Source organism: Panthera uncia, assembly GCF_023721935.1.
Source record: "Panthera uncia isolate 11264 chromosome B2 unlocalized genomic scaffold, Puncia_PCG_1.0 HiC_scaffold_24, whole genome shotgun sequence".
Taxonomy (NCBI): Eukaryota; Metazoa; Chordata; class Mammalia; order Carnivora; family Felidae; genus Panthera; species Panthera uncia.
In genome coordinates this window covers 1,567,277-1,581,111 of record NW_026057580.1, presented here as the reverse complement: position 1 = coordinate 1,581,111, position 13,835 = coordinate 1,567,277, and the positions used below count along the sequence as shown (strand labels likewise).

Below are 13,835 nucleotides of genomic sequence, written 5' to 3'. Positions count from 1 at the left end.
GTTGTCATAAATATCCAAATGATTTTTTTTTTATTTGAGAAAGAGCAGGGGAGAGGAGCAGAGGGGGGAGGAGGGAGGGAGGGAGAATATTAAGCAGGCTCTATGCTCAGTGGAGCCCAATGAAGGTCTTGATCCCATGACCCTAGGATCATGACCTGAGCTGAAATCAAGAGTCAGATGCTCAACTGACTGAGCCACCCACGTGTCCCTGTAAATAGCCAAATGATTTTTTAATGTTTATTTTTTTTAATGTTTATTTTCGAGACAGACAGTCAGAGTGCTAGCCAGAGAGGGGCAGAGAGAGAGGGAGACACAGAATCCAAAGCAGGCTTGAACCCACAAACTGTGAGATCATGACCCAAGCTGAAGTCACATGTGTAACCAACTGAGCCACCGAGGCATCCCTCGCCAAATGATTTTTTTTTTAATTTTTTTTTTCAACGTTTATTTTATTTTTGGGACAGAGAGAGACAGAGCATGAACGGGGGAGGGACAGAGAGAGAGGGAGACACAGAATCGGAAACAGGCTCCAGGCTCCGAGCCATCAGCCCAGAGCCCGACGCGGGGCTCGAACTCACGGACCGTGAGATCCTGACCTGGCTGAAGTCGGACGCTTAACCGACTGCGCCACCCAGGTGCCCCCCTCGCCAAATGATTTTTGACAAACATACAAAGGCAATTCAATGAAGGAAGAATTCAATAAATGATGCTGGAACAATTGGCTATCTATAAACAAAAATCAAACAAGAAATTTGATTTAACCTCACACCTACAAAAACTCAGTCAAAATGGACCATAGGTTTGGGGCACCTGGGTGGCTCAGTCGGTTAACCTTCCAACTTCAGCTCAGGTCATGATCTCATGGTTCACGAGTTTGAGCCCCGCATCAGGCTTTCTGCTGTCAGTGCAGAGCCCACTTTGGATTCTCTGTCTTCCTCTCTCTCTGTCTTCTTCTCCCCTGTTCATTCTCTCTCTCTCTCTCTCTCTCTCTCTCTCTCTCTCAAAAATAAATCAGCATTTTTTAAAGGAATCAAAGAGAATCAAACTACTAATACATGCAACAACTTGGATGGATCTCAATGTTTTTTCTGAGTCAAAAGAAAAGGCAGTCTCAAAAGGCCACATACTGTATGATTCCATCTGTATAAAATTCTGGAAATGACAACATTACAGAGATGCAAAACATTAAGTGTCAGTGGTTGATTGTAGCAATGGTTTCAAGAACTCACACATGCGGGGCAAGGATACCCAGGACCTCTCTGTACTATCTTTGAACTCTCTGTTAATCTATAATTATTTAAAAAGCTAAAAAGCCTCTTAGAAAAATAATTGTAGGAGTCATTTTGTGTCTGTCTTCTCTATTAAACTGGGAGCCCTTCACACCCAAGGCTTGAAAGGGAGGGGCAGGTTGGGGGTGGGCTTCCTCTTGACTCTCCACAGAGCCAAGTGCATGGCAGGCCCTTATTAAATGTTTGTTGAGGGTAATAATCCTGGTGTTCCGGGGACACAGCTCTGGGGTGTTCTGCAGCCAGACCTTTCCAGGTCTGGCTGGCCTCTGGGAAGGAATCTTTGTCCAGGGAAGAAAGGCACAGGAAGACGCCGCCCCCGGGCTGGGAAGGAGGCTGGCGGCGGCAACCATATCCTAGCTCACTAGAGGGCAGCAGAGGATGGAGAACGGTTCCCAGCTCCCCGCTGAGGCTTGGCAGCGTCTCCTGGGAAGGGTACAGGCTCTGCCCAGCAGTCCTCTGCCCACCCAGACAGCTGCAGATGCAGCCCCAGGGCCTGTTAAAGAGAGAGCTCCAATGCCAAGCCAAAGGAGGGGTCTCCCGACCTTGGCATTAAAGATGGGTTAGGAGCACAGAGCGGGCTCAGGGTGGTCACCCCCTGCCTTCCCTTCTTTCGTGCCATCTGAGGTTCCGGAGCTCCCACTCCACTCGGAGCACCTTGATCTTCACCGTCAGGGACGAGGTTGCTCAATCAGCCTGAATCTCAGAAAGGAGACGGAGATCCCTGACCCCCTACCCCGCAGTCAGACAGCATGCAGGACAGAGTTGCACAACTGTTCCTGAACTGGTCTCAACGTGCAGCCCATGGACCCATTTGAAATGGGCTTAGCAAGAGTTGGGAAGAGGACCTTGAAACATTTCCAGAGACGCACTTGGAAGCTTAGAGCACCCGCTAAAGACATCTCCTGGATGATGCTTTAGGGCCAAAAGGGAAGGAGAGCTTTCTAGGAGGGAGGCCAATACTTCGTGCTCTATGTGGGCAAAAGAGAACGTGAAACTAGGTACATCACTCTGCCTCTTACAAAGCTGTGTGTTTTGAAGCAAAGTATTTTGCCTCTCATGGCGCCAATTTCCTTATCTGTATAGCGAGGGAAATAGCAGTTCTCTCTCCAGGAGTTACTCTGATGGTTAGAGTAACTGAAGCGCCTCTCACCGGCACCTGGCACCTGGCACGCGATCACTAAGCCTGTTCCTGCGCCCCCTGCGGTCTCTGGTACGTTCTGCATTCCGTACCGACTCAGGCTGCAGTATCCTCCTTGGCCACCGGGAGGCGGTGCGGGACCACGGTGCCAGTTTGCGCACAACCGGATTCATTGTGGGCGAAAGAATTCCTCAGCCTGAAGTGCAGCGGCCTTGGAGCGTCGGAGAGACTAGGTCTTACCTTCCCGTGCCTGAGTTGCCCTCGCTCCGAGTCTCCACAGCCGGTAAAGGCCCAGGTAGGCAGAGCAAAGGCAGCTGGTGGGGTGGGGAATCAGGAAGTGAAAACGCCAAGATCCTCAGGCCGGGGGTCCTCGCCCCACAGCCTAGATTCCTGAGCTGGCCTATTTAGAGACCCCACCCACTGTCCCATTCTGGAACCTTCCTAAATGTATGGGTGGGAGAGACAGACTACCCTTCACGACATCTCCTGGGCCCCTTCTGGGACGGTCTTGCCTAAGCATGCCTGTTGGATATTTGCGACTGGGACACATTTAGAGATCTGGGTTAAGACACCCACTAACCTGGAAACTACGGGCAAGGTAGTTAAATTCTCTTTATCATTTTTTAAAACACAAATCAAGTTGTTTGGGTCCCTTTTTTAAAATTCTCCCGTGGCTCCCCAATCACACCTTGTATAGAATCCAGAAATCCCCACCATGACCTACAAAGCCAGACCTGACCTTCCATTTCACCTCCTTCCCCTCTCCTCCCCGTCGGGCTGTACCCCAGGCACCGCCCACATCTCCACCACCGCCAGTTCCCTTTGCCTGGGGCTCTGTCCCTCCAGAAGTCCGCAGGGCTCATTCCCTTCCTTCATTCAGGCCTCTCCTCTTCCCCACGAAGGCTCTCTGCAATCCAGCTTAATCTTTCCTTCCCGGTACAGAGGGTTACCCTGCCTAACATCATATGATGTGTCTGAGTTTATCGGTTTACTGTCTTTCTGTCCCAGGAGAATGTAAGTGCCCAGACGGCCAGGCTCTTGGCATCCTGTTTCTCTGTTTCAGTAGGAGCTCACTAAATATTTGTTGAATAAATTCACGACTTCATGAATTAATCTACAAAGTGTGGAAGCTCAGGAGGAATCGTGGTGACAGCCCATGTAATTCAATGTATTGTCCACCTGTTTTGTGTCTACTGTACAGGTTTTTAGGCATCATCGTTGTTGTTATTGTCATAAAGAGAATGGGGTGGGAAATAAATCTGATCTGGGCTCAAAATGCAGACCCTAAGGCTCCGTCTATCCTCTTCCCAGCTCTCTTCCCATTCCTGGAGTGGCGGGGAGCCATCGTGCCAGCGGAGAGCAAAGCGCTCTGGGCGCTTCAGAGGTTCGAAGGGGAAGCGGGAGGTCTCTGCCCTGTCCCCGGCCTTTCTGCCCTCTAGCCCTGAAGTCTCAAAGATGCAAGGGAGAGGTCAGAGATGCCCCTCCCCTTTTCTCCCCTCCATCCTGGGCTGTCGCACACTCGTGCCTCTTCCCCGGAGAGCCGGGACGCCCGGAATTCGTGCCTCGGTTCCGGCCCAGGGCGGCCCGAGCCTCCGGAGATTCCCGGCTAGGGTCACAGGATATGCGCGGGGAAACCCGGGCCCGGAGCACCGCGCTCTCCCGCCGGCGGGCAGAAGGCGAAGAGCAGAAGGGGCCCGAGCGCGGCGGTAGTAGGTGCTGGCGAGACCCGGGGGACAAACCGCGTGGGGGAGAGGACGCGGGCTGGCCGGCGTGGCGCGGCAGGAGGACAGCGGAGAGCAGCCGGCTCCGGAACGTTCGACTGCGAGCTCCGGCGGTTGTGCGCGCGAGTAACAAGTGTGCAATTACGTGTGCAACTGGCGTGTGCGCGTGGGCACTTGCATGCTCCCGAGGAGGCTGGGTGCACGGAGCTTCAGTGTTCACACAAAGAGCGTTTAGACGAGGAACATTTAAAGGCGGAGGTGGGGGGAGGGCAGGGAAAGGTGTCGGGAGCCTGGGGAGCAGGGTGGGGGGATTAAAGGCACGATCTCGGCCGGGTTCCGGGAGCGACGGCTCGGCGAAGGGACCCGCTGGGGGGAGAAACGCGCGGAGGGTGATTGCCTGGGCCAGCTTCTCGCCTATTCTCCGCAGAACTTTTTCCCCCCTCCCTCGTCCCTCACTCTGCCTCTCTCGGGGCGGTCTCCAGGGACTGTCTCTCACATCCATTCTCCTTTCCTCCTTGATTTATGCTGCAGAGTGGAACGACCTTCCCTGACCTCATTTTCATGACGGCGCGAGCACACCCGGAGCCGGCTACGCACATTCCGGAGCAGGCGCGCGCCGACACACACTCACACTCGCGCGCGCGCGCGCACACACACACACACACACACACACACGAGACCTGGGCTGCTGGACCTTGCCCATGCTTGAGTTCACACCAGCTCCGCCACTGTTCTGGGCACGGCCAGGGCCGTGGACGCTCAAAGAATAGATTCTCATTAGCATCTTGCTTTGAATATCATTTGCATTTTATTCATTTCATGTCAAAACGCTCAGAACTCTCCCCAGCCCGCACCTCTCCCCAGAGCTTGAAGTCGCGGGCCTCCAGCTCCAGCCCCTTCCCTGTGGGCCGCCCACTTGCCGGCCGCCGCCCCCCCCCCCCCCCTTCCTCGCGTGGCCAGAGCATCACAAGCACCCACAGCCCCCACGAGAGGGGCTAACCTCTCCTGAGCCCTTGGCAAGTGTCAGGCCCTGCGCTAAGGGTTTACGTGAATGATCTCAGTCAGTCCTTACAACAACGCAAAGAGCTAAGCACTACCTTATACCCATTTGAGAATCAAGGAAACTGAGGCACAGAGACGACTTGCTCAAGGTCATGGAACTAAAATCGGAGGAAGCGGAACTGAAATCGGAGGCGGCCGGACGCCAAAGCCGGAAAGCTTAACCGCTTCGCCGCCCCGCCTGGCGCAAGGTCAAAGCTAAGGTAACTGCGACAGGAGAAAGTATGTTTTTCTACGTGGAGGAAAGTCATTCTCCGCCCCACCGCGACCCTTCGCCCACCCCGGGCAGGGGGTGGGGGAGGACCCGGGCTCTTTCCCCCGGCGAGGGCTCGCAGCGCCCTCTCGTCGGGCCGCCCCTGGTCCTGACCCCTTCCCAGCTAGGGCCCGGCCGAGTCCGGCCGCCGTGCTCTCGAGGTCGTCTGTCGGCGCGGGCTAGTTAAGAAAAATAAACAACGTTCCAAATGGAGGCGATTCCTTTCAACCCAAGCCCCGCCGCCTGCCAGAGAAATGCAAACAGCGGGGGACGGCCCGAGTCCGCCCCGGCCCCCGCGCCCGAGCTGCGGGTGGGAGGGCCGGGCCTCGGTAACCCGAGCCGCCGCGCCGGCTCCCCGCGCGCTGCCCTCCGCCTGCCCCTTCGCCCCTGACCCCGCCGGCGGCGCGCCCGGCCCGCGCCCGCCTTCTCCGGCGCCCCCCCACCGGGCCGGGCCCCCGCCCCAGAGCGCCACCCGGGGAGCCCCAGCCGAATCCCGTGCCCTCGAGGCCACATGGCTCCTGTCGGCATCGCTCCCCTGCGGCTGCCGCGCGCCAGGCCTCAGTCCTGGGATCGTGAAACACCGAGACAAAAATGGCAAAGGAGTGTCAGAAACCCGCCTGGCAAACTACCGCCTAGTGAGTGGATCGGGGGTGGGGGACTTCCAGATGTGTCCCCTGTCCATCCTGCGGTGCGCGGCCGGGGAAGCTAGGGGCGCCGCAGCACAGTAAGGCCACCGCGGGCCCGACGAAGCCGAGGGGTTAGGAATGCTGGGGCTCGGGGTGCTCTCTCCGGACCAACCAGGTGAGCATCGCTTCTCTCCCGAGGCCTCATCCTCCCCAGGTCTTCTGCGGCCGGGAAACCCTGCGTCCCGGGCCACCAGGGGGAGCCGACGGGCGAGGGAGGATGACCTCGCACGCGTCCAAACCTCACTTCGAGGACATACAGCTGGGTGTGCGGTCCACGCAGGACGCGACAGCGCCAACCTCCTTTTTATTGCTGCGCAAATGACTCTGGGGAGTCGCCTTGTGCGTGCAAACAGTGCCCTGCCCCGGGCGCGGGGATCGGAGAGACAAGGGCCCTGTAGCCTCTCCAGCTGGAGGAGGGGTCGCTGCGTCCTGTGGCCCGGCGGCTTCGCCGGTCAGAGCGGCCCAAGGACTCGCCCGGGCCACGCCGCTTGCTGGCCACCATTCTAGGGGACTGGAGCTTCGGGACTGGAGTGCTGGGGAGGGGCGGTGGCGCACCCGCTTCCTCCGAAATCCTTCATTGCAAAGCTGGGCGGTGCCGAGAGCGGCCGGGAATGCCCCGAGTAACGCTTTCCATCAGGTCCGTGAGAGTCGGGGACAAGCGAAGACCGGGACCCCAATGGCCTCCAGCCCCCTTTCTCGGGAGAGGCGTGTCTGTTGGTCTGTCTTCAGTGCGTCCCTGCCTCCTCTTTTCGGCTCCAACTAGTGACTGCGTGGGAGCCGAGCGCTCTCCGGGGAGCGGTGCTCACACGCCGCGCACGCGCGCGCGCGCGCACACACACACTCGGCCACACTTGCCAGTCGGTGTCCTGGGTGTCCTGGGTCCCTGGGCGCCGCTGCGCCCGCAGCTCCTAGGCTGCCACGGCTCAAACACCTCTGGAGCTCCTGACCTTAACTTTACCCCAAGTCTCTCGACCTGAACAGCAATCAATACAACCTAAGAGTGCGGGACCTCTCGCTTGCCTCCACCTCCCTCCCCATACACACACGTATACACCAAATCAGAGATTTCCTTTCTCGAACTTTCCTGAAGGGGCGAGATATAAAACCAAGAAAAGTCCCCTTTCCTTGAGGATTTCCTATCTGAGCTCCAAAATGGCTATTTATCTCCCATTGTAGTAAAAAGAGGAAAAAAGTTTGCTTAGAGTTGGGGGGGGGAGGGGGGTGGAAAGTGAACGGCACCACCGCCATCTCTCCCCAGCTCCGTAATTCGGTTCCTTTCCACCAGCTGAAATCAAACAATTCTGCCAGGAAGGAATCCGTTCCTTTGAGGTCCTTCAAAAAGGCCCACTTTGGAGATAAATGGGCGATAAATCTGCGCTGCCCGAAACCCCCCAACCCCAATCATTGCCCCTAGACCCTGCAGCGCAGACCTGACCCGAAAGAGTCCGCCCCCACCCCCACCCCCGAGGGAGCGGGTTTGAAAGCCCAGCTCCTGGTTCCTGGGGCTGCATTTGACAGGTCAGCCCCTCGCTCTCTTCTGTCCGGTCCCTCTCTTCCACCCCACCCAGATCCTCGCGTGGGACTCCGACACCTATCCTGGGGCGAAGACGCGGCTGACAGTTTAATTGCAATGTAGGCCGAGGGGGGAAAAGGGACCGTGTCTCTTTAACGGGCCCTGCAGACAAAGCGTCTCCCCTCGGAGCGAGCGGAGTCGGGCGCAGCCGCGCGCAGACCTGTCAGCGCGTCTCCCGCGCTTGGGAGAGAGTTTGCAAAGTCATAATTATATCTCTTAACCTGTCTTGCTCTCTGCAGAAGAAGGTCCCATTATATTGAAATGAGATTATTAGCCATCAAATACTTTCTTTCTCGGGAGTTGTTTTTTTTTTTTTTTTTTTTTTTTTTTTTTAAATTCAAATACCTTAACGACTTGGCAATTGCATTTTGATCAGATTTAGTTGGCGCCCCGACCCGGTGCGGGAGCCGGGGCGGGAAGGCAGATGGTTGGGGAGGGAGGAGGGGGGTGCCAAAAGAGTTTGCAAAGAGAAGCAACCCCTCTTTTATCCTTCTCTTAGGTCTCAGTTATCCGATGGGGACCTGTCGGTCTGGGGAGGGAGTGTGAGGTGAGGGAGGATGGGGCAAGGTGGGGGGATGTCTTCTATTTCTTCCTGGCTGTCTGCTTAAGCCACTCTGAAACCGGAAAATGAGTTTCAAATGGGGCCGGTGTGGATCTTGGGGGAGGGACCTGGCTAAGTATGAGGGCTGCAGGAATAAGGGTGGATCTGGGGCACCAGGTAAGGACGGAGACTGGAGCTGGCGGGTCGTCGGGGCTTAGCTGTTTCCGCTCAGGTTGGCTCAAGGCTCCCGCCAGGTTCCTAGTAGATGGAATTTCAGTATGTAATGAATGGGTTTTGCTCTACGCCCAAGGTCTGTCTGGTTTTACCGAAGATTGTGAGCCCCTTGAGGGGGAAGCCCATCTTGTTTCCAGACTCTGGAACCTCCGGCCGGTACTGCCAGAAGAGCCCTTCCCCCCCCCCCCCGCCCCCAATCCTCGCCCTGGACTGGGGGGTGGGAAGGGTGGGAGGAGGCTGTGAGGTGGAAGATTTTTCCAGACTCTAATTGTAAAGCCCCTCACTTTGACTTCCCCTGGGTGGGGGGAGCAGCCAGGCTTCTGTTTTCCTTGGCTTCAGCCCAGACTCAAGGAAAATATAGGGAGCAAGACAGCTCACCAGTCCCACCTCCCCCACTTACACACACTCTCATGCTTCACATACAATCCTGGTGGGTCCAGTCGTACACCTAGATCTGCTCCATCACCTTCCAGATGAACATCCATCTTCAGGTACTCAAAAGGCAAAATGGGATCCAACGTCCAGAAACTTGGCTTCTAGACCAGGCTAGAACCATGCCACCTTGGACCAGGCAGCCTTTGTCTCTGAGACTCAGTTTCTCCCTGTGCATAAGGGAAGTCTTGGACTTGGGATCTGTACGGTCCCTTCCATCTCTGACATTACTTTCCTATAAAGAAGGTTCTCATAGAGTGGTCATCTAGAAGATTCCAGAGAGGCCGTACCACTCTACTCCCCTCCTCTCTTCAGAAAAGCAGCCCAGAGTCGGGGAAAGAAATATGGCTCTAAAAAGTCTCCAGATACAAAGACTTTGGGGAAATTTCAGTGTCTACTGAAGCTGAAGCATAGCTGTGAGTCAGCAGTTCCATGGGTAGGCGTTTCCCCAATGCCTATCATGTTCCCCAAAAGGCATATACAGTAATGTTCACAGCAGCACTCCTCACAATAGCCCCAAACTGGAAACTACCAAGTCCATTGTCAATAACATGGATGAACCAACTGGTATAGGCACACAACAGAATACTACAGAGAAAACTATGGCTACACAACAACAGGGATGATTCTCACAGACAATGGTGGGCTAAAGAAACCAGACACAAAGGAGTTCACACTCCAAGTTTCCATTTATTAAGAGTTCAATAGGAGGCAAAAGGAATCTATGCTATTAGAAGGCAAGATGGTAGTTACTTCAAGAGAAGATGAGGGGAAGGGAGTATGAGAGAAGCTTCTGGGCTGATGGTGATCTGGATCTTGATCAGGCCAGACAAGTGTGTTCAGTTTGTGAACTTTCACTGTGATGTGCACCTATGCTAAATGCATTTTGTGAATATGTATTTAAGCCTCAAATGGAGATTTTCTTCTCAATCCTCAGCCTCATCCACACACCCTCATGTTCTAATGCCTCAAACTCTGTAACAGCAGGAAGTCAAACACTAATGTCCTACTGGGCCCTCCTGCCCTGTGCTGAGCACTGTGGAGCATCCACAAAGGTATTTTAGTCCCTGCCCTCAAAGGGCTTTCAGTCCAGTCTGGAGGCAGATGAACATATAGGAAACAACTAAGGAACTATCTAGTGGTATAGAATGAGTAGTTTATAATCATGTGAGCTGAATAGCCCGGATTCGAATTCCCAGTCCACCACTTACCAGCTGTGTGACCTTGGACAAGTGACTTGACCTCTCTGGGCCCTGGTATCTGAAATGGAGAAGACCATACGTCTACTTGCTCACAAGGCTGTTGGTGATGCTTACATCAGATACTACGTGCAACAGCATGGAGTAGGTGCTCTGGAAACGTTGGACACTACTGTCACCTGGCTCAGAATTCAGAGAAGAGGGGTGAGTGTAAGTTGGAGAGGAAAGGCTGGCCAAGGAACAGACAACTTGAGCTGTGGAGAGGCTGATGGAGGGGGGCTTTAGAAAGATGATCTGAAGCAGAGGTTCTCAACCAGAGACAATTTTGCCCTCCAGAGGCCATTTAGCATTGTCTGAAGATATTTTGGGTTATCACAACTCAGAGTGCGGGAGCACCCGGGCACCTAGTAGCTAGAGGTCAGGGATGGTGCTAAGCACCCTATAATGCGCAGGGCAGTCCCCACAACAAAGAATTGTCTGGTGCAAAATGTCAGTGGTGTCAAGGTTGAGAATTCTTGATCTAGAGGATAAAGAGGATTTGGTGGCAAAGGGCAGGCACTCCGGGGGTGGGGGGGGAAGGGTGTGTTCTGGAAAAACCAGAGGGCAGATGGCACTGGGGAGTGCCCAGAGGTACGCCCATTCTGGTCGTCATCCCTCAGGCTGCAAGTTCCTCATTCACCTTCCTGATTTCCGAACTTGCTGGGGGTCTAGAAGGCTCATGCTGGACTTGGTCTCTTTGATGATCTCAGGAGAGACTTCGATAAAGCAAAGCAGAGTCCTCAGAGATTTGCAAGGCCACAGGTATCACATCTGCACTAGAACCCAACTGGAGGAAATCTCTAGGGTCTAAGGGACTCATGGGGAAGGACTTGTCCACCGCCATGCAATGCACCTGAGAAGGCTGAAGCTCCACCCTAGAGCTCTATCATTGACATATAGCAAGTTAGGGAAGAAGGGATCGCAGATGTTGACTAAACAACCTGAAAGAGAAAAAAAACGACATTTTTTCAAAGTCAAAAGTAAGTTGGGCATTGAACTTTGGAAGTTCCCAAGAGAACTGTGTGATTCTCTAGGGGTAACTATAATTCCAGGCCCTGGAACAACGCTTCATAATCATAGGGCTCTGGAAAAGAGGAAATTGACATCGATTAATCAAAAAATGTCCTGCCTGGGGCGCCTGGGTTGCTCAGTCGGTTGAGCATCCGGCTTCGGCTCAGGTCATGATCTCACAGTTTGTGGGGTTCGAGCCCCTCATGGGGCTCTGTGATGACAGCTCAGAGCCTGGAGCCTGCTTCGAATTATGTGTCTCCCTCTCTCTCTGCTCCTCTCCCACTCATGCTCTGTCTCTCTCTCTCTCCTTCAAAAATAAATAAAAACATCAAAAAAAATTTTAATGTCCTGCTTGAAACAATTTCTTTATTCCAGGCACTGTTCTAAACACTAGGGATACAGCATGGCTTTAGATCAGGCCAAGATAATGGGTGTCCACTTCAACATTTCTATTCAGCGTTGCATTGGACGTCTTAGCCATGGCAATGAGGCAAGAAAAAGAAATGAAAGGCTTAAAGATTGGGAAGGGAAAAGGCAAAATATTCTTATTCATAGATGACATGAAGTTGTACATAGAAAATCCCACAGAATCACAAGCTACTAGAATTAATAGGTGTATCTAGCCAAGTCACTGAATGCAAGTGATATACTCAGATAAATTACAGTTTTTTATACCAGCAACAAAAAAATAGAAAATCAAATCATAAAAAGCAATGCAATAATAGGTGGGTGATACCTAAAGGGTATGTGGTTTCTTTACAAGGTGATAGAATGCTCTAAAATTTATTATGATGAGGATTACACATATCTGTGAATATACTACCATTGAATTGCACACTTTAAATGGACAAATTGTATAGTATGTGAATTACATCTCAGTAAAGCTGTTCTTTTAGAAAAAAAGACAAAAGTAGGTATTGCAGAGGCTCTCCTTCTTACACTACCCATCACCAGTACTTAGAAAAATTCCTTAGGGGTGCCTGGGTGGTTCATTCGGTTAAGCATCTGATGTCGGATCAGGTCATGATGTCATGGTTCCTGAGTTCCAACCCACAGCGGCTCTCTGCTGTCAGTGCAGAGAGCCTTCCTCAAATTCTCTGTACCCACCCCTGCTCTCTCTGCCCCTCCCCTGCTTGCATGCTCTCTCTCTCTCTCAAAAATAAATAAAAACATTTTTAAAATCCTTATAAAAAATACAATTTATAAAAAACAAAAAACAAAAAAAAATTTAAAAAATTAAAAAAATACAATTTACAACAGCAGCAAAACCCTTCCAATGCCCAGGAACAAATCTAACGAAAAATGTGCAAGACTCCTACACTGAAACTATAAGACATTATGGAGAGAATTTAAGGTCTTAAATAAGTGGAGAGATATACCATGTTCACGAATGGGAAGACTCATATTTTAATGATACCACCTCTCACCAAACAGATATATAGATTCAATACAATTCCAGTCAAAATTCCACCAGGTTGATGGTTTATTGAAACTGAACTCAGGTAGTTCAGTCCATGGCCCACTGGAACTGGACACTAGAGGAAAAAAAAAATCCAAATGTCACAGTGTACCCTGTGCCCAGGGTTATGGGCAGCCATAACTGAAAAATCATTAACACCCTCAATTATAAGACCAGGACCCTGGAAAACCCAACTGGGAGTAGAATGAGAAGATAAAATATATTCTCAATTCAAACAGACGATTACCATGCTTTCAGTAGACACAACAGAAAGAACCATAATTGACTAAATACATTTTTATTTAAATAAGAATGGTAGAGAGGACTGGCATTTGTCACCCTGCACAAGTAATATCATTGGGGATGTGGCTTCCTGGCTGGGGAGATGGCTCCCTTCCCAGGGGACATAGTGTGCAGTGAGTCCCTTGGCAAGGACTTGGTGAGTGGGGCAAGAAATCCCTGGGGCCACACGCCCATGGGTATCAGCTTGCGTGACTTGCCTTTGCAAGAAATTCTTGACCCACCCCAAGATAGCAGCTGGGCCTTGGCCTTGGTCTTGGCCTTGGGCTCTGGAGAACTCTGGGAGAGTTGAGGCCTGAAGATAACCACCGAAGGAGACTGCTGCTTCCTCCCTACTGACAATTTAGGGAGTACCTGAGAGGTTGGGCGGGAAACTGGAGAGGGCCGGGGGTGTAGCACTGCCTTGGTCCTCACGCTGCACCCACAGAAGCAGGGCTCAGAGACATGGGGCACAGAGAAGCAGAGCTTGGTCCCCGATGAGTTAGAGGGCAGAGACTGAGGGCTTCCCTCTGCCTCCCACCTTGATCCCTTGGGGCTCCTGGCTTTCCTAAAGGAGGGGAAATTCAGATCAGTTGAAAAGAGAAATAAAGAAAATGCTACGACAACCTCCCTGTCCCAATGCAATACTCACCCTGCCTCTTTCCGAAGGAAGTTGTCTTCCTCCAGGAGCAAGGACTTAGACATGGATTTTACAAAAGGATGTCTCTTCATTTTCTCTAAAATGAAGAGAAATTGGGAGCTGGGGTGGGAGGGAGTGAAATATCAGTGAGTCAGAGGAGTTTTCTGGGAAGGGAGAGGAGGGTAAAGGACAAGGAGGAGAGGATTCAGCCTGGGAGATTAGAACATCCCACAAAACCCTCTCTCCCAACACACACCTCTAGTAGGGGAATTGGTCAGACTG

General features: G+C 52.6%; 1 long non-coding RNA gene across 2 annotated transcripts in view; it reads right to left on the bottom strand.

Annotated features, from left to right (window-relative positions):
- Nucleotides 1–12,558: 12,558 nt before the first annotated feature.
- Nucleotides 12,559–13,835, bottom strand: part of LOC125938257 (uncharacterized) — a 1,291-nt gene continuing 14 nt past the window's right edge. The window contains exons 1-4 of one of the 2 annotated variants that reach the window (XR_007462645.1): nt 13,810–13,835; nt 13,566–13,673; nt 13,289–13,481; nt 12,559–12,710 (exon numbers count right to left, since the gene is read on the bottom strand). The exon at nt 13,810–13,835 is cut by the window's right edge and continues 14 nt beyond it. This is a non-coding gene — a long non-coding RNA (uncharacterized LOC125938257). Of the gene's footprint in view, nt 12,711–12,916; nt 13,482–13,565; nt 13,674–13,809 lie in introns of those variants that run through there. The other variant, XR_007462644.1, reaches the window with a different exon arrangement.